Genomic DNA, 20,065 nt, shown 5'->3' with positions numbered 1-20,065 from the left:
TGCTATCACGCACATTGGAGCCTCCGTTCTAGGTGCTAATACAGCATTCAGAATGCTCTCTACGGTGTATCTGGAGAAATTTGTACAAAACGTTGGTGACGTACCAAATCTCCTCCATTTCCTAATTTAGCAGAGTCACTGGAGTGATTACCTTTGTGATTGCAGCAAGATGCTGGGCCTGGGGTAGACCCTCTGAGACGTTGACACCCAGGAACTGGAATCTGCTCACCATTTCTATCGATGACCCCTCAAAGTTCAGTTTATTGTCTGAAACTCTGTTTCCAACAAGATACTAATGAATTCCCTCTGTGTTCTTCCAGTTGTAATGTCTGGCATGTTCCACTTGTAACATGGCTCGCGCTGTTAAGGCTTTGCTTCACACATTCCCAAATCAGGGAGCTATGTGGAACATGTTAAAGTGATTAAACGTGACTGTAAGATGTTTGTAATTGCTTGGAAATGCTTAGCTGTTGGTCAAATATCCCCACTGTAAAACAAGCAAAGTGTTTTTGAGAGGAGTGAAGTGGATTATTTAGTGGAATATATACTAAGTGACTGGAACTTTCGAGTTGGAGGTAAGTAATGACAGATGGCAGGGTTAAATGTGTTCCTTGGCCCTGTGCCTAATACCAGAAATAGCAAAATGCCTATGGGTATATTAGTATGTTTAGAATCTTGTACTTGGATATCAGCTGAAAAATTAATCAATGATATAAAGTGACTACTTTATTAGGTACACCTGTACACTTGCTCAATAATACAAATATCTAATCAGCCAATCATGTGGCAGCAACTCAATATATAAAAGCATGCAGATATGGAAAAGAAATTCAGTTGTTGTTCAGACCAAATATCAGCATAGGGAAGAAATGTGGTCTAAGTGACTTTACCTGTGGAATGATTGTTGGTGCCAGATGGGGTGGTTTGAGTATCTCAGAAACTGCTGATCTCCTGTAGTTTTCATGCACAACAGTCTCTAAAGTTTACAGGGAATGGTGCACAAATGAAAACAAAATATCCAGTGAGTCGCAGTTCTGTTGGCGAAAATGCCTTGTTGGTGAGAGAGGTCAGACTGGTTCAAGCTGACAGGAAGGCAACACTAACTCAAATAACCATATGTTACAACAGTGGTGTGCAGAAGAGTATCTCTGAATGCAGGACACATTGAAATGGATGGGCTACAGAAACAGACCACACTAGGTTCTATTCCTGTACTTTTGTTCTTTCAGTAGTTATAAACTTTGAGGACAATTTCTTCTGGTTTTCTATATGACTGTAAATCCCTCTTAGATTTTTCAAAGACAGGTACCATCATCATGGAGAAACTACAAAGGTAGGACATAGAATATAGAACATATAACCTAGAATAGTACTGCCCTGTACAGATTAAGAAAACTTTTTAAAGATTAGAGACTAGCATTATTGGTCACGTACATTGAAACATACAGTAAAATGCTTCATTTGTATCAAATCAAATCAGTGAGGATTGTGTTGGGCACTAGGCAAGTGTCACCACACTTCCAGTTCCATCACTAACCTTAACCTGTACATGGGAGGAAACCAGAGCACCTGGTGGAAACCCACATGGAGAGACGGAGAATGTGTAAACTCCTTACAGATAGTAGTGTGAATCTAACCCGATCATTAATTGCTTGTGATATATGCTAACCACTATGCTACCATGTTGTCCTTTGGCCCATAATATTGTGCCAACTTCTTAGCTGACTCCGAGATCAATCTAACACTTCCCTTCCATATAGCCCTCAACTTTGCTTTCATCCATGTGTCCATCTAAAATTCTCTTAAATGTTCCTGATGTATCTGCCTCTACCAGCACTCCTGGCAGTGTGTTTTGCACATCCACACTCTATGTAAGAAACCTACCTCTGATATTCCAGCTATGCATTTTTCCAGTCACCTTAAAATTATGCCGACTTGTACTAGCCATTTCCACCTTAGGATAAAGCTGCTGGCTGTCTACTCTATCGATGTCTCTTATCATCTTATACACCTTCTTTCCAAAGAAAAAAAGCTCAAGCTTTCCACATAAGATATTCTCTCTAATTCAGGCAGCATCCTGGTAAATCTCTGCACCCTCTCTAAAGCTTCCACATCTTTTCAATAATGAGGTGACCAGAACTGAACACAATACTCCAAGTGTGTCTAACCAGAGTTTTTTAGAGCTGCAACATTAGCTCACAGCTCTTGAACTCAGTCCTCCAAGTAGTAAATAATAATCAATGTGAGAAGCAGAATTATCTCTCAGATCCATGTCTGGCTGAGGCACACACAGGTTAGGAGGGTATAGATAGAATTCCCTTTCCACTGATGTACCAGTCTCTTCAGTGCGATAACTGGTTAAAAGTCTGTATTTCCTATGTAAGTCCTAATCTTTTTCCTCCCACCCCAAAAACAGAATGATGATAAACAAAAGTAGAAATAAGATACAAACAAGAGAAAATCTATGGATGCTGGAAATCCAAGCAACACGCACAAAATGCTGGAGGAACTCAGTAGGCCAGGCAGAATCTATGGAAAAGAGTACAGTCACTGTTTCGGGCCAAGACCCTTCATCAGGACCGGAAGGAAAAGATGAGTGAGGAGTCAGAGTAAGAAAGTAGGTGGGGGGAGGGGGGAGAAAGAACCACAAGGTGATGGGTGAAGCCGGGAGCGGGGTAGGGGGGTGAAGTAAAGAGCTGGGAAATTGATTAGTGAAAGAGATATAAAGCTATTGAAGTGTGAATCTGATAGGAGAGGACAGATGGCCATGGAAGAAAGGAAAGGAGGAGGAGAACCAGAGGGTGGTGATAGGCAGACAAGGAAATAAGTGAGAGAGGGAATTGGGAATGGGGATACAGCTTTTATCAATTTACCATCCCAGTAAATTTGCAGATGACACCAGGATTGGGGGTGTAGTGGACAATGAGGAAGTCAGAATCAGAATCAGGTTTATTATCACCGGCATGGGAGGTGAGATTTGTTAACTTAGCAGCAGCAGTTCAATGCAATACATAATCTAGAAGAAAAAAAATAATAATAATAAATGAATGTAAATCTTATTCAGTATACTTTATACGGTATACGTATATTGAATAGATTTGAAATCGTGCAAAATAGTGTCCAAGGGTTCCAAGTCTATTTAGGAATCGGATGGCAGAGGGGAAGAAGCTGTTCCTGAATCACTGAGTGTGTGTCTTCAGGCTTCTGTACCTCCTACCTGATGGTAACAGTGAGAAAAGGGCATGCCCTGGTTGCTGGAGGTCCTGAATAATGGATGCTGCCTTTCTGAGTCACCGCTCCTTGAAGATATCCTGGGTACTTTGTTGGCCAGTACCCAAGATGGAGCCAACTAAATTTACAACCCTCTGCAGTTTCTTTCAGTCCCCGAAGGTAGCCCCCTCAAAAAAAAGACAGTGATGCAGCCTATCAGAATGTTCTCTACAGTACATCTATAGACGTTTTTGAGTGTATTTGTTGACATAACAAATCTCTTCCAACTCCTAATAAAGTGCAGCTGCTGTTTTGCCTTTTTTATAACTGTATCAATATGTTGGGACCAGGTTAGATCCTCAGAGAGCTTGACACCCAGGAACTTGAAACTGCTCACTTTCTCCACTTCTGACCCCTCTATGAGGATTGGTACGTGTTCCTTTGTCTTACCCCTCCTGAAGTCCACAATCAGCTCTTTCGTCTTACTGACATTGAGTGCCAGGTTGTTGCTGTGACACCATTCCACTAGTTAGCATATCACTCCTGTACGCCCCCTCGTCACCAACTGAGATTCTACCAACAATGGTTGTATCGTCAGCAAATTTATAGATGCTATTTGAGCTATGCCTAGCCACACAGTCATGGGTATATAGAGAGTAGAGCAGTGGGTTAAGCACACACCCCTCAGGTGCGCCAGTGTTGATCGTCAGCGAGGTGGATATGTTATCACTAATCCACACAGATTGTGGTCTTCCAGTTAGGAAGCTGAGGATCCAGTTGAGGAGGGAGGTATAGAGGCCCAGGTTCTGTAACTTCTCAATCGGGATTGTGGAATGATGGTATTAAATGCTGAGCTATAGTCGATGAACAGCATTCTGACATAGGTGTTTGTGTTGCCCAGGTGGTTTAAAGCCACATGGACAGCCATTAAGATCATTTCTGCCATTGACCTATTGTGGTAATAGGCAAATTGCAACGGATCCAGGTCCTTGCTGAGGTCTATCAAACCTTGCACCAGGATCAGGACTAGATAGAAAAATGGTGTGAAAAATGGCAGATGGAATTCTTTATCAGAGCCCATTGTGCATGTATTATCTGCTATAGCAAAAACCCCTGTCAGTGACCACAGTGGTGCGCTGACACACCAATGTATCCCCTTGATGAGGGTTGTAATTGCCTCTGTGCCACCATCTCTCTTTGAATAAGCACCATCTCAGTTGCTTTGATGAGTTACCTGATCCCACAAGCCACCATAACCACAATGTCAAAGTAGAAAGCAGTTAATGCTGGATGGAGCATCTTCCAATAACCCAGGCATCAAACCTGGACATATCACTCCCAGGCAACCTTTAATATAACAATTTTTATCTCCTGAAGACTGGCTCTCATTTTAGTTAGTCCACAATTATGCTGCCAATATTTCATAATTCCAGAATGATTCCTACAGTATGCTCAGACAGAATACTTTCTATGGTGCATCGGAAACATTGGTCAGAGTCAATAGGGACATACCAAATTTCTTCAGTCTCTTGAGGAAGTAGAGGTGTTGGTGAGCTTTTTTTGGCCATGACATCAATGTGGTTGGACCAGGACAGGATGTTTACAGCAAAGGATATGAAGCCCTCAACCCTCTCAACCTCAACATAGACAGGTGCATATGCACTATCCTCCTTCCTGGAGTCAGTGACCCTCACCTTTGTTGTGCTGACAATGAGGGAAAGGTTGTCGTCATGTCAACCCAAAGCCCTGAGCGTACTTTGGTAGCAGTAAAATCAGGATGAGTTAATGGCAAGTTAAAGGGAATAGTTTGCAAGGAAACAAGTGGGAGAATGGGGTTAGACTGAGAGCTGGTTTATAATTGATGGGTTGAATGGCCTTCTGTTATATCATATATCATCCTATTAGGGAATGAGAGAGGGCAGGTAACAGGAGTTTGTGTAGGGGAACACTTTGTATCTAGTATTGATAAAGCCATTAGTTTCAACGTACATAGAACAGTACAGTACAGGAACTGGCCCTTTGGCCCACAATGTCCATCAAAACATGGAAACATACAATGAAAAATGTTGTTTGCATCCACGACAAACACAGTTTGAGTATGTGCTGGGGGGCAGCCCGCAACTGTCACCACACTACTGGCACCGATGCAGCATACCTATAACTTACTAAACCTGGGCTGGGCTGATTCCTCGACGTTCCCATACAGTGGAGCGCAGTCTACTAAAAGCAGAACTTGCCTTTGCTATTCTGCAGTTAACTTCTGTATCAATAGTCACTGCTCGGGAGAGGGTGCTGCCAAGGTCAGTAAACTGGTCTACTGCCTGTAGTTTCTGTCCTTTGATTGTGATTTTCAATTCTGTGTACAGTGCATGAGGGGCAGGCTGGTGCATGACTTCGATCTTTTTGATGGTGATGGTGAGTCCAAAGTTGTCACAAGCTGTGGAGAATTTGTCTATATTGACTTGCATCTCTGGCTCCGAGCCAGCATACAGGGCGCAGTCATCGACAAAGGGGAAGTCTCTCAGAACAGTCTCCTTCACTTTGGTAAAAGCTTGAAGTCTTCTCAGGTTGAAGAGCTTCCCACCCACTCTGTACTTGAGGCTGATTCCAGCATCACTGTCCTGGAAGGCATCATTCAGCATGGCAGAAAACATCATGCTGAACAGTGTGGGTGCGAGCACACAGCCCTGTTTGACGCCATTGGCGACTGGGAACGCCTCAGAGGATTCTCCGCTGTCCGGCACTCTGGCCATCTTGCCATCATGGAACTGGGGTACCATCTGAATGAATTTGGCATGGCAGCCAAATTTTGATGTGGTCCTCCACAGCTCTTGTCGGCAGACAGTGTCAAAGGCTTTCGTGAGGTCAACAAAAGTTATGTAGAGTCCGCGATTTTGCTCCTGACACTTCTCCTGAAGTTGGCACGCGGCAAAATATCATGTCAATAGTCCCACGACCTTTGCGAGAGCCACACTGTGACTCTGGCAGCAGGCCCAGCTCCAGATGAGTGACCAGACGATTGAGCAGGACTCTTGCAAGGGTTTTTCCTGCGATGGAGAGTAGCGAAATTCCTCGGTGGTTGTTGCATCCTGGTCGATTGCCCTTCCTCTTGTAGAGGTGTACGATGGATGCATCTTTAAGTTCCTGAGGAATGGATCCTTGCTTCCAAAAAGACTGGAACAGCTCGGTGAGTTTCTCTATAAGTACAGGACCACTGGCTTTGTAGATCTCTGCAGGTATGGTGTCTGCCCCTAGGGCTTCGCCACTGGATAGCTGGCTGATAGCTTTTGTGACTTTGGCTACTACTGGTGGGTCATCCATGGCGCTGTTGATGTCGACCTGGGGAATCCTGTCTATTGCCTCATCGTTAAAAGATGATGGTTGGTTGAGGACGGCTTCAAAGTGTTCAGCCCATCTCTGCAGGATCTGAGCCTTCTCTGTAATGAGAGTTGTACCATCTATACTCAGCAGGAGGGAACTCCCAAGAGACTGATGTCCGCAGAGATGTGTTGAGGGCTTCCTAAAATCGTTTCAAGTTGTTTCTGTTAGCGAATCCCTGTATTTCATCTGCCTTGGCGCTCAGATAGCAGGCAACTGCAGGAAACATAAAGTTGTGGTGTTAGGACATTTTAATTTTCCATATATTGATTGGGACTCCCATACTGTTAGGGGTCTAGATGGTTTAGAGTTTGTAAAATGTGTTCAGGAAAGTTTTCTAAATCAATATATAGAGGGACCAACTAGAGGGGATGCAATATTGGATCTCCTGTTAGGAAACGAGTTAGGACAAGTGACGGAAGTCTGTGTAGGGGAGCACTTTGGTTCCAGTGATCATAACACCATTAGTTTCAACTTGATCATGGACAAGGATAGATATGGTCCTAGGTTTGAGGTTCTTAACTGGAAGAAGGCCAAATTTGAAGAAATGAGAAAGGATCTAAAAAGCGTGGATTGGGACAGGTTGTTCTCTGGCAAGGATGTGATCGGTAGGTGGGAAGCCTTCAAAGGAGAAATTCTGAGAGTGCAGAATTTGTATGTTCCTGTCAGGATTAAAGGCAAAGTGAATAGGAATAAGGAACCTTGGTTCTCAAGGGATATTGCAACTCTGATAAAGAAGAAGAGGGAGTTGTATGACAGGTATAGGAAGCAGGGAGTAAATAACGTACTTGAGGAGTATAAGAAGTGCAAGAAAATACTTAAGAAAGAAATCAGGAGGGCTAAAAGAAGACATGAGGTTGCCTTGGCAGTCAAAGTGAAGGATAATCCAAAGAGCTTTTACAGGTATATTAAGAGCAAAAGGATTGTAAGGGATAAAATTGGTCCTCTTGAAGATCAGAGTGGTCGGCTATGTGCGGAACCAAAGGATTGAGGGAGATCTTAAATAGGTTTTCTGCGTCTGTATTTACTAAGGAAACTGGCATGAAGTCTATGGAATTAAGGGAAACAAGTAGTGAGATCATGGAAATTGTACAGATCGAAAAGGAGGAGGTCCTTGCTGTCTTGAGGAAAATTAAAGTGGATAAATCCCCGGGACCTGACAGGGTGTTCCCTCGGACCTTGAAGGAGACTAGTGTTGAAATTGCAGGGGCCCTGGCAGAAATATTTAAAATGTCGCTGTCTACAGGTGAGGTGCCGGAGGATTGGAGAGTGGCTCATGTTGTTCCATTGTTTAAAAAAGGATCGAAAAGTAATCCGGGAAATTATAGGCCAGTAAATTTAACGTCGGTAGTAGGTAAGTTATTGGAGGGAGTACTAAGAAACAGAATCTACAAGCATTTGGATAGACAGGGACTTATTAGGGAGAGTCAACATGATTTTGTGCGTGGTAGGTCATGTTTGACCAATCTATTGGAGTTTTTCGAGGAGGTTACCAGGAGAGTGGATGAAGGGAAGGCAGTGGATATTGTCTACATGGACTTCAGTAAGGCCTTTGACAAGGTCCCACATGGGAGGTTAGTTAGGAACATTCAGTCGCTGGGTACACATGGAGAGGTGGTAAATTGGATTAGACATTGGCTCAATGGAAGAAGCCAAAGAGTGGTAGTAGAGAGTTGCTTCTCCGAGTGGAGGCCTGGAACTAGTGGTGTGCCACAGGGATCAGTGCTGGGTCCATTGTTATTTGTCATCTATAGACAGGTATATGGAGGAATCTAAGGTGGGGGCTTATATGGGAGGCAGGGTTTGAGGGTCGGCACAACATTGTGGACCAAAGGGCCTGTATTGTGCTGTACTATTCTATGTTCTATGTTCTATATCAATGATCTGGATGATAATGTGGTAAATTGGATCAGCAAATTTGCTGATGATACAAAGATTGGAGGTGTAGTAGACAGTGAGGAAGGTTTTCAGAGCCTGCAGAGGGACTTGGACCAGCTGGAAAAATGGGCTGAAAAATGGCAGATGGAGTTTAATACAGACAAGTGTGAGGTATTGCTCATTGGAAGGACAAACTAAGGTAGAACATACAGGGTTAATGGTAAGGCACTGAGGAGTGCAGTGGAACAGAGGGATCTGGGAATACAGATACAAAATTCCCTAAAAGTGTCGTCACAGGTAGATAGGGTCGTAAAGAGAGCTTTTGGTACATTGGCCTTTATTAATCAAAGTATTGAGTATAAGAGCTGGAATGTTATGATGAGGTTGTATAAGGCATTGGAGAGGCAGAATCTGGAGTATTGTGTTCAGTTTTGGTCACCAAATTACAGGAAGGATATAAATAAAGTTGAAAGAGTGCAGAGAAGGTTTACAAGGATGTTGCCGGGACTTGAGAAACTCAGTTACAGAGAAAGGTTGAACAGGTTAGGACTTTATTCCCTGGAGCGTAGAAGAATGAGGGGAGATTTGATAGAGGTATATAAAATTATGGTGGGTATAGATAGAGTGAATGCAAGCAGGCTTTTTCCACTGAGGCAAGGGGAGAAAAAAACCAGAGGACATGGGTTAAGGGTGAGGGGGGAAAAGTTTAAAGGGAACATGAGGGGGGGCTTCTTCACACAGAGAGTGGTGGGAGTATGGAATGAGCTGCCAGACGAGGTGGTAAATGTGGGTTCTTTTTTAACATTTAAGAATAAATTGGACAGATACATGGATGGGAGGTGTATGGAGGGATATGGTCCGTGTGCAGGTCAGTGGGACTAGGCAGAAAATGGTTCGGCACAGCCAAGAAGGGCCAAAAGGCCTGTTTCTGTGTTGTAGTTTCTATAGTTTCTATGGTTATAGCAATGATGAATCCTTCTGCATTTGAGTATCATGGTATTCCTGAGTCTCCAGCCTGGACCTGCATGACAAACAGCAGTGAAAACTGAGAGGAAGCTACTGACGTGATGAAGGAAGCCCTGAACACTACCAGAGATGGAGAACCTTCATTGCTGTCCTAAACGCCAGCGTTGCAATGGGCAATGAAAAAAAAACACTTCCGTGAAATTGAAGAAAAACTTCATTAAACTTTGCGAATAAATCTGACAGATAAGCAATGTTATGCTAATATTCTTGAGTTGATACTGACAGAAGCATTTGACTCTTCAAAGAATTTTACCAGTGTTTCAAAGAGCGAACAGTAAGTATTCAAACTGTTCATTATTCTCAACTCAAAGCTCTTGAAATAGTCAAGCATGGGACTTGACTTTATTTACAGCTGTGATAACAGTATTTAATCAATTGTGCAGCCGATCATTTAGGTCTGTTAATTACACAATGAACGGTAAATATTTTAGGTACAGCTTTATTGAAGAAACTAATAATCACACGGTAGTATCCTGTCATTGATTGTGCCCCATTTGTTGCAAAAGTATGATTGTTGATGAGCAGAATGTCCTTCTCTTTGAAAAATTGCTCTTCCTACCTATCTGTTTCTAGAGCCCGTGTAAATCACGATTCTTGAGCTATGCTTTCAATTTTTAAGAAAAGAACATAACCAAGAAGCAAAGATTTGTTGCCTGGCAAAGTTGGTTCATTCCAAAGAAATATAAGTTACAGTTAGTTAAGTTATGGCCATGCTATCTTGGTGCCAGAACCGTGGTGACACTTGCAGGCTGCTCTGCACAGAGTTCACTGATTTGATTTAACACAAACAACACATTTCACTGTATTTTTTGATGTTTCAATGTACATGTGACAAATAAGGCTAATTTTTAGCTTTGAATCCACTAACGCATTTGAAGCTAATGATCCTACTAAATTAAACAATATTTGCATGGGTCCGCGTGGCAAAAGTTGAGATCAAAAAGAGTGCTTGCATTTCTCATCGGAGGTGAATAAAACTAGAGAATATAAATTTTGGATATGGGGTAAGAGGTGGGGTTCTGAGAGGGATCTTCTGTCATCCAGAGAGTGGTGAGTACCTAGAACACATTGTGAGGGAGTGGTAGAAGCAGAGTCAGAGTTCAAAGCAAATATATATGTCACCGTATACTACCTTGAGTCATTGACTACGGTTAAATGTCAAGAAAGCACTTGAATCACCCAGGTATTGACGGTTATCAGCCAAGTACTGGAAGGTAGATTATTCTGGATGGGGATGAGTAAGGAGGGGTGTGATGGCCTGAATGGCCTGCTTCCATGAGGTATAAATCTGTGAATCTTCATTATAGCTGAAGCAACAGGTTCTAACTCCTTTCATAAGATATGAGCTCGATACTACAAAATCATATTCATCTCAATGGTAACATAGCAGCTGGCACTATGCTATTACAACTCGGGACGTCAGAGAGCAGAGTTCAATTCCAGCACCATCTATAAGGAGTTTAACGGCATCTCCTTGGAGTGCACAGGTTTCCTCTGGGTGCTCCAGTTTCCTCCCACGGTCTAAAGATGTACTGGTTAATAGGTTAATTGGTCATTGTAAATTGTCCCTTAATTAGTCTCAGCTTAAATTAGGGGTTGCTGGGCTGTGAATTGATGGCTGGAAAGGCCTATTCTATGCTGTATCTCCAAATAAAACAAATAACAGTAAGTAATCATTTTTACATCTTGCACTGTACTGTTGACGCAAAACCACATATTTCATATCACGTAAATCAGTGATAATAAATCTTGATTCTGATTCTTCTGGTGACTGTTACCCCACAAGACAGTTGCAAGTTTGCAGCTCAGAGGCCAGACTTTTACAGCCAAACTCTGCTGGCCATTCTCAGCTATTTCCGCAGCTTCACCTTGTTCGCCACTTGTTTCCTCTTTCTGTGAGCCAGCATCTAAAATTCCTGCAATGCACACAAAATACTGGAGGAACTCAGCAGGCCAGACAGCATCTGTGGGAAAAGTAAACAGTCAACGGTTCGAAATGCCAACTGCTCACTCTTTTCCGTTGATGTTGCCTGGCCTGCTGAGTTCCTGCAGCATTTTCTGTGCATGCTTCAATTACCAGCATCTGTAGGTTTTCTCTTGTTTGTGATCTAAAATTCCACTTCACTCAAGCCACAAACCGGAAATGTTGCTTATCAAGTCTCTGGGGATATCCAGCAAAAATTTAGCTCTCTCCATGTCACCTCATCAGCGTTGACCTCGCCTTATTTTGGCACATTTCTGTAGATCACAGACCTACAATCTTAACTGCTACATTTAATTTAATATGTATACATTTGTATATATACAAAAAGGTGCCAGCAAAAAAGGCTAGCAGGATGCTAAAGGATCCCAGACACTTTGCTTAAGGACTGTCTGTCCCACTGCCATCAGAAAAGAGGGTACACAGTATCCACACCAGGATGAACAGGCTCAGAAACAGCTACTTGCCTCCAAGCAGTCAGGCTGGTGAATATCTCCATCCATTAACCCACTCCTCCATCATTCTACAGACACATTGTGATTCATAGGGTTGGTTTTATACTTATATGTTATTCATTGTATTTTTACAATTATTATGTTCTTTATGTTTATTGTGATTTTTATGCTGCTTCAGATTCAGAGCAGCAATCATTTTGTTCTCCAAGGCCAGCTTGAAAAAGTCTCTAAATAATTATTACCAACAAATCACTTGAGTACCAGAGGAAGCAACATACCGGACCACTGTCATACCAACATCAAGAGTGCTTACTGTGCTAACCCACACCCACACTTTGGTAAGTCTGATCACCTGGCTGCACTCCTACTCCCTGAGTGCAGGCAGAGACTGAAGACCACAGCACCAATAGTGAGGACCAAGAAAGTGTGGACAAGGGAGGCTCATCTTCGAGTCTGAATGAGTAGGCCACAGCTGTCACTGACTTCAATAAAACCTGTGTGGATGAGTGTGCGTTTACTAGAACTTACTGTACATACCCAAATCAAAAGCCATGAATGAACCAAGAGGTCCATAGTCTGCTGAGGGCTCGATCTGTGGCATTCAAGTCGAGCAACCCAGGTTTGTACAGCAAAGCCAGGCGTGACTTGCAGGGGGCTATTTCAAGAGCTAAGGAACAATTCCAAGAGAGGTTGGAGGTGAAATCAGATTCACGTCAAATCTGGCAGGGTTTGCAGGCCATTACTTCTTACAAAGCAAAACCCAACATCATGAATGACAGCTGTGCTTCACTCCTAGATGAGCTCAATGCCTTTTATGCTCTGTTTGAGAGAAAGAGTAAAACTACTCCTAAGAGAATCCCTGCAGCACCCGGTGACCCTGTGTTGTCTGTCTCGGAGGTCGACGTCAGGCTGTTTTACAAGAGGGTGAACCCTCGCAAGGTGACACTCTTGCAGATGGCATCAGCTTTTGCTCCAGGATTTCCCTGTGTTTTGCTGCATTCATTTATGCTCTGCCTTCACAAGCCTTCCAGGGACTGCTGCAGTGAAGCATCCCCACAGCATGATGCACCCACTATCCTGCTTCACAGTAGGAATAGTGTGTTTTGATTATGCAGGGTATTTGGCCTACACCAAACATAGCATTTAGTCTGCTGGCCAAAAAGCTCAATTTTGGTTTCATCAAACCATAGAACCTTCTTCCAAATGACTTCAGAGTCTCCCACATGCCATCGTCAAACTCCAGCCAAGATTTCATGTGAGATTTTTTCAACAGTGGCTTTTTCCCTGTCACTTTCCACTAAAGCTGTGACTGGTGAAGCACCTGGGCAACAGTTGTATGCACAGTCCTCTCTCATCTCAGCCACTGATGCTTTTAACTCCTCCAGAGTTGTCATAGGTCTCTTGGTGGCCTCCCTCACTACTCCTCTTGCATGCTTACTCAGTTTTGAGGATGGCCTCTTCTAGGCAGACTTACAGCGGTGCCATAGTCTTTCCATTTCTTGATGATTGACGTAACTGTACTCCAAGGGATATTCAGTGACTTGGAAGTGTTCTTACATCCATCTCCTGACTTGTGCTTTTCAATAACCTTTTCACATCAATTATTTTGTGTTTTATATTTATAATTAATTTAGATCACTTTGCAGAGATCTGCTTTCCCTTTAACATGAAAGAGCCTTTTATGTTGATTCAAATTAAATACTCTGTGGTCCATAGAAACATAGAAAACCTCCATGCAGAATGTGACCCATCCACAAACACTCTTGCTTTTTGTGAGCAAGCCAGTTCTGGATCCACAGAGCAAGGTCCCCTTGGATCCCATGCCTCCTTACTTTCTCAATAAGCCTTGTATGGGGTACCTTATCAAATGCCTTGCTGAAATCCATATACACTACATATACTGCTCTACCTTCATCAATGTGTTTAGTCACACCTCAGAAAATTCAATCGGGCTCGTAAGGCATGACCTGCCTTTGACAAAGCTATTCTGACTATTCCTAATCATATTATGTCTCTCCAAATGTTCATAAATCCTGACTTTCAGGATCTTCTCTATCAAGTTACCAACCACTGAAGTAAGACTCACTGGTCTATAATTTCCTGGGCTATCTCTACTCCGTTTCTTGAATAAGGGAACAACATCCACAACCCTCCAATCCTCCAGAACCTCTCCCATCCCCATTGATGATGCAAAGATCATTGCCAGAGACTCAGCAATCTCTTCTCTCGCCTCCCACAGTAGCCTGGGGTACATCTCATCCAGTTCCGGAGACTTACCCAATTTGACACTTTCCAAAAGCTTCAACACATCCTCTTTCTTAATGTCTAAATGCTCAAGCTTTTCAATCAGCTGTAAGCCATCCCTACAATTGCCAAGATCCTTTTCCATAGTGAATACTGAAGTAAAGTACTTATTAAGTACTTCTGCCATCTCCTCCGGTTCCATACACACATTTCCACTGTCTCACTTGATTGGTCCTATTCTCTCACACCTTATCCTCTTGCTCTTCACATACTTGTAGACCACCTTGTTTCAATGTAATAAAATGATAAAACATGAAAACTTCCAAGTGGGGGGGGGGGGTAATTACTTTTTACTGTATATTTTTGCACTACTTATTTAATTTAACTATTTAATGTATCTACTCATACTGTAATTCGTTTTTTTTCTCTATTATTATCTATTGCATTGTAGTACTGCCACAAAATTAACAAATTTCACAACACCTACAGTGATATTTAACCTGGCTGTGATTCTTTTCACTTGTGTACTAAAGAATGACAATCAACAAACCTGAATCTTGTAATCACAAAATATTCTGCAGATGCTGGGGTCAAAGCAACACTCACAACACGCTGGAGGAATGTTACTTGCTTATATTGTAAAATACTTGACAAGCTGAGAAATGAGCTTCATCCCAGTAATGATTTTTAGTTTTAATGTTTTAAAATGCTTTTTGAGTTGAACGCATACTTGCAGGAGGCAAAGTTTCTATTTCCCTGAACACAAGTGTTCAAAATAGGAAATGTAGTGCCCAGAATTTCCTTCTGTGCACATCCTGCTCTAAAATGGCAGTAAAAACTCCCTTAGTTTGCTGATATCGAAAAACTCATTAATAACAAATACAAAACTTTATAGAAGAGCCTTTCCTATATAACTGGCAAGGCCCAGTTCGAGTGGACATGGAGAGGATGTTTCCTATAGTGGGAGAGTCTGGGACCAGAAGGCACAGCCTCAGAGTACAAGGATGTTCCATTAGAGCAGAGAAGAGGAGGATTTGCCAGAGAGTGATGAATATGTTGAATTAATTACCACTGGCAAATGTGGTGGCCAAGTCATTGGGTATATTTAAAGTAGAAGTTAATAGGCTCCTGATGAGTAAGGGTGTCAAAGGTTACAGTGAGAAGGCAGCAGAACGAGGTTGAGAGAGATAATAAAACAGCCATGATCGAATGGCAGAGCAGACTCAATTGGTCAAATGGCGTAATTCTGCGCCTATGTTTTACGGTCTTATGTTCTAACTGCCTAACCTATTTAAATGTTGGGATGATGTTTTTGCAGGGAAATGTACTATGGACATGTGGTCGATGTTTAGAGATCTCTTGCAGGATGTTAGGGATAAATTTGTCCCGGTGAGGAAGATAAAGAATGGTAGGGTGAAGGAACCATGGGTGACAAGTGAGGTGGAAAATCTAGTCAGGTGGAAGAAGGCAGCATACATGAGGTTTAGGAAGCAAGGATCAGATGAGTCTATTGAGGAATATAGGGAAGCAAGAAAGGAGCTTAAAAAGAGGCTGAGAAGAACAAGAAGGGAGCATGAGAAGGCCTTGACGAGTAGGGTAAAGGAAAACCCCAAGGCATTCTTCAATTATGTGAAGGAAAAAAGGATGACAGGAGAGAAGGTAGGACCAATTAGAGATAAATGTGGGAAGATGTGCCTGGAGACTGTGGAAGTCAGCGAGGTCCTCAATGAATACTTCTCTTCGGTATTCACCAATGAGAGGGAACTTGATGGTGAGGACAATATGAGTGAGGCTGATGTTCTGGAGCATGTTGATATTAAGGGACAGGAGGTGTTGGATTTGTTAAAATACATTAGGACGGATAAGTCCCCGGGGCCTGATGGAATATTCCCCAGGCTGCTCCATGAGGTGAGGGAAGAGATTGCTGAGCCTCTGGCTAGGATCTTTATGTCCTCATTGTCCACGGGAATGGTACCGGAGGATTAGAGGGAGGCGAATGTTGTCCCCTTGTTCAAAAAAGGTAGTAGGGATAGTCCGGGTAATTATAGACCAGTGCACCTTACGTCTGTGGTGGGAAAGCTGTTGGAAAAGATTCTTGGAGATAGGATCTATGGGCATTTAAAGAATCATGGTCTGATCAGGGACAGTCAGCATGGCTTTGTGAAAGGCAGATCGTGTCTAACAAGGCTGATAGAGTTCTTTGAGGAGGTGACTGGGCATATAGATGAGGGTAGTGCAGTGGATGTGATCTATATGGATTTTAGTAAGGCATTTAACAAGGTTCCACACAGTAAGCTTATTCAGAAAGTCAGAAGACATGGGATCCAGGGAAGTTTGGCCAGGTGGTTTCAGAATTGGCTTGCCTGCAGAAGACAGAGGGCCGTGGTGGAGGGAGTACATTCAGCTTGGAGGATTGTGACTAGTGGTGTCCCACAAGAATCTGTTCTGGGACCTCTACTTTTCGTGATTTTTATTAATGACCTGGATGTTGGGGTAGAAGGGTGGGTTGGCAAGTTTGCAGATTACACAAAGGTTGGTGGTGTTGCAGATAGTGTAGAAGATTGTCAAAGATTGCGGAGAGACATTGATAGGATGCAGAAGTGGGCTGACAAGTGGCAGATAGAGTTCAACCTGGAGAAGTGTGAGGTGGTACACTTTGGAAGGACAAACTCCAAGGCAGAGTGCAAAGTAAATGTCAGGATACTTGGTAGTGTGGAGGAGCAGAGGGATCTGGGGGTACATGTCCACAGATCCCTGAAAGTTGCCTCACAGATGGATAAGGTAGTTAAGAAAGCTTATGGAGAGTTAGCTTTCATAAGTCGAGGGATAGAGTTTAAGAGTCGTGATGTAATGATGCAGCCCTATAAAACTCTGGTTAGGCCACACTTGGAGTACTGTGTCCAGTTCTGGTCACTTCACTATAGGAAGGATGTGGAAGCATTGGAAAGGGTGCAGAGGAGATTTACCAGGGTGCTGCCTGGTTTAGAGAGTATGCATTATGATCAGAGATTAAGGGAGCTAGGGCGTTACTCTTTGGAGACAAGGAGGGTGAGGGGAGCCATGATAGAGATGAACAAGATAATAAGAGGAATAGATAGAGTGGATAGCCAGCGCCTCTTCCCCAGGGCACCACTGCTCAATACAAGAGGACATGGTTTTAAGGTAAGGGGTGGGAAGTTCAAGGAGGATATTAGAGGAAGGTTTTTACTCAGAGAGTGGTTGGTGCGTGGAATGCACTGCCTGAGTCAGTGGTGGAGAGAGATACACTAGTGAAGTTTAAGAGACTACTGGACAGGTATATGGAGGAATTTCAGCTGGGGGCTTATTTGGGAGGCAGGGTTTGAGGGTCGGCACAACATTGTGGGCCAAAGGCCTGTACCGTGCTATACCATTCTATGTTCTACAACTACTCTTTGCCTTCTGTGGGCAAGCCAGTTCTGGATCCACAAAGCAGTATCCCCTTGGAACCCATGCCTCCTTACTTTCTCAATATGCCTTGCATAGGGTACCTTATCAAATGCCTTGCTGAAATCCATATACACTACATCTACTGCTCTACCTTCATCAATGTGTTTAGTCACATCCTCAAAAAATTCAATCAGGCTCGTAAGGCACAACCTGCCTTTCACAAAGCCTTGCTGACTATTCCTAATCATATTATGCCTCTCCAAATGTTCATATATCCTGCCTCTCAGGATCTTCTCCATCAAATTACCAACCACTGAAGTAAGACTCACTGGTCTATAATTTCCTGGGCTATTTCTACTCCGTTTCTTGAATAAGGGAACAACATCTGCAATCCTCCAATCCTCTGGAACCTCTCCCATCCCCATTGATGATGCAAAGATCATCAACAGAGGCTCAGCAATCTCCTCCCTCACCTCCCACAATAGACTGGGGTACTTCTTGTCCGGTCCCTGTGACTTATCCAACTTGGTGCTTTCCAAAAGCTCCAGCACATCCTCTTTCTTAATATCTACATGCTCAAGCATTTCAGTCCACTGTAAATCATCCCTACAATCGCCAAGATCCTTTTCTGTAATGAATACTGAAGCAAAGTATTCATTAAATATCTCTGCTATCTCATCTGGTTCCATACACACTTTTCCACTGTCACAATTTATTGATCCTATTCTCTCATATTTTATCCTCTTGCTCTTCACATACTTGTAGAATGCCTTGGGATTTTCCTTAATCCTGTCTGCCAAAGCCTTCCCATGGCCCCTTCTGGCTCTCCTAATTTCATTCTTAATCTCCTTCCTGCTAGCCTTATAATCTTCTAGATCTCTATCATTACCTAGTTTTTGAACCTTTTGTAAGCTCTTCTTTTGTTCTTGACTAGATTTACAACAGCCTTTGTACACCACGGTTCCTGTACCTTATGATCTTTTCCCTGTCTCATTGGAACTTACCAGTGCAGAACTCCACGCAAGTATCCCCTGAATGTTTGCCACATTTCTTCTGTATGTTTCCCTGAGAACATCTGTTTTCAATTTATTGTTCCAAGTTCCTGTCTGATAGCCTCATATTTCCCCTTACTCCAATTAAATGCTTTCCTAACCTATCTGTTTTATCCCTCTCCAATGCTATGGTGAAGGAGTTAGAATTGTGATTGCTATCTCCAAAATGTTCTCCCACTGAGAGATATGACACCTGATCAGGTTCATTTCCCAATACCAGATCAAGTACAGCCTTTCCTCTTGTAGGCTTACCTACATACTGTGTCAAGAAACTTTCCTGAACACACCTAACAAACTCCACCCCAACTAAACCCCTCGCTCTAGGGACATGCCAATCAATATTTGGGAAATTAAAATCTCGAACCACAACAACCCTGTTATTATTGCACCTTTGCAGAATCTGTCTCCCTAACTGCTCCTTGATGTCCTTGTTACTAATGGGTGATCTATAAAAACACCCAGTAGAGTTATTGACCCCTTCCTGTTTCTAACTTCCATCCATAAAGACTCAGTAGACAATCCTTCCATGTCTTCCTCCTTTTCTGCAGCCGTGACACTATCTCTGATCAGCAGTGCCATGCCCCCACCTCTTTCACCTCCCTCCATGTCCTTTCTGAAACATCTAAAGCCTGGCACTCAAAGTAACCATCCCTGCCCCTGAGCCATCCAAGTCTCTCTAATGTCCACAACATCATAGCCCCAAGTACCTGATCCAAGCTCTAAGCCCATCCACTTTGTTCATAATACTCCTTGCATTAAAATAGACACATCTCAAACCATCTGTTTGAGTGCATCCCTTCTCTATCACCTGACTATCCTCCCTCTCGCACTGTCTCCAAGCTTTCTCTATTTGTGAGCCAATCGCTTCCTCCTCCATCTCTTCAGTTCGGTTCCCACTCCCCCCGCCCCCCAGCAATTCTAGTTTAAACCTCCCCGCCAGGATATTAGTCCCTCTGGGATTCAAGTGCAACCCATCCTTTTTGTACAGGTCACGCCTGCTCCAAAAGAGGTCCCAACGATCCAGAAATCTGAATCCCTGCCCCCTGCTCCAATCCCTCAGCCACGCGTTTATCCTCCACCTCACTCTATTCCTATACTCACTGTCATGTGGCACAGGCAGTAATCCCGAGATTACTACCTTTGAGGTCCTGCTTCTCAATTTCCTTCCTAACTCCCTGTAGTCTGTTTTCAGGAATTCCTTCCTTTTCCTCCCTATGTCATTGGTGCCAATATGTACCACGACTTCTGGCTGTTCTCCTTCCCACTTCAGGATATCATGGACGTGATCAGAAACAACTCGGACCCTGGCACCTGGGAGGCAAACTACCATCCACGTTTGTTTCCTGTGTCCACAGAATCACCTGCCTGACCCCCTAACTATAGAGTCCCCTATCACTACTGCCATTCTCTTCCTTTCCCTACCCTTTTGATCC

The sequence above is a fragment of the Mobula hypostoma genome, chromosome 2 (genome assembly GCF_963921235.1).
Source record: "Mobula hypostoma chromosome 2, sMobHyp1.1, whole genome shotgun sequence".
Classification (NCBI taxonomy): Eukaryota; Metazoa; Chordata; class Chondrichthyes; order Myliobatiformes; family Myliobatidae; genus Mobula; species Mobula hypostoma.
This window is presented reverse-complemented; position numbering follows the sequence as displayed.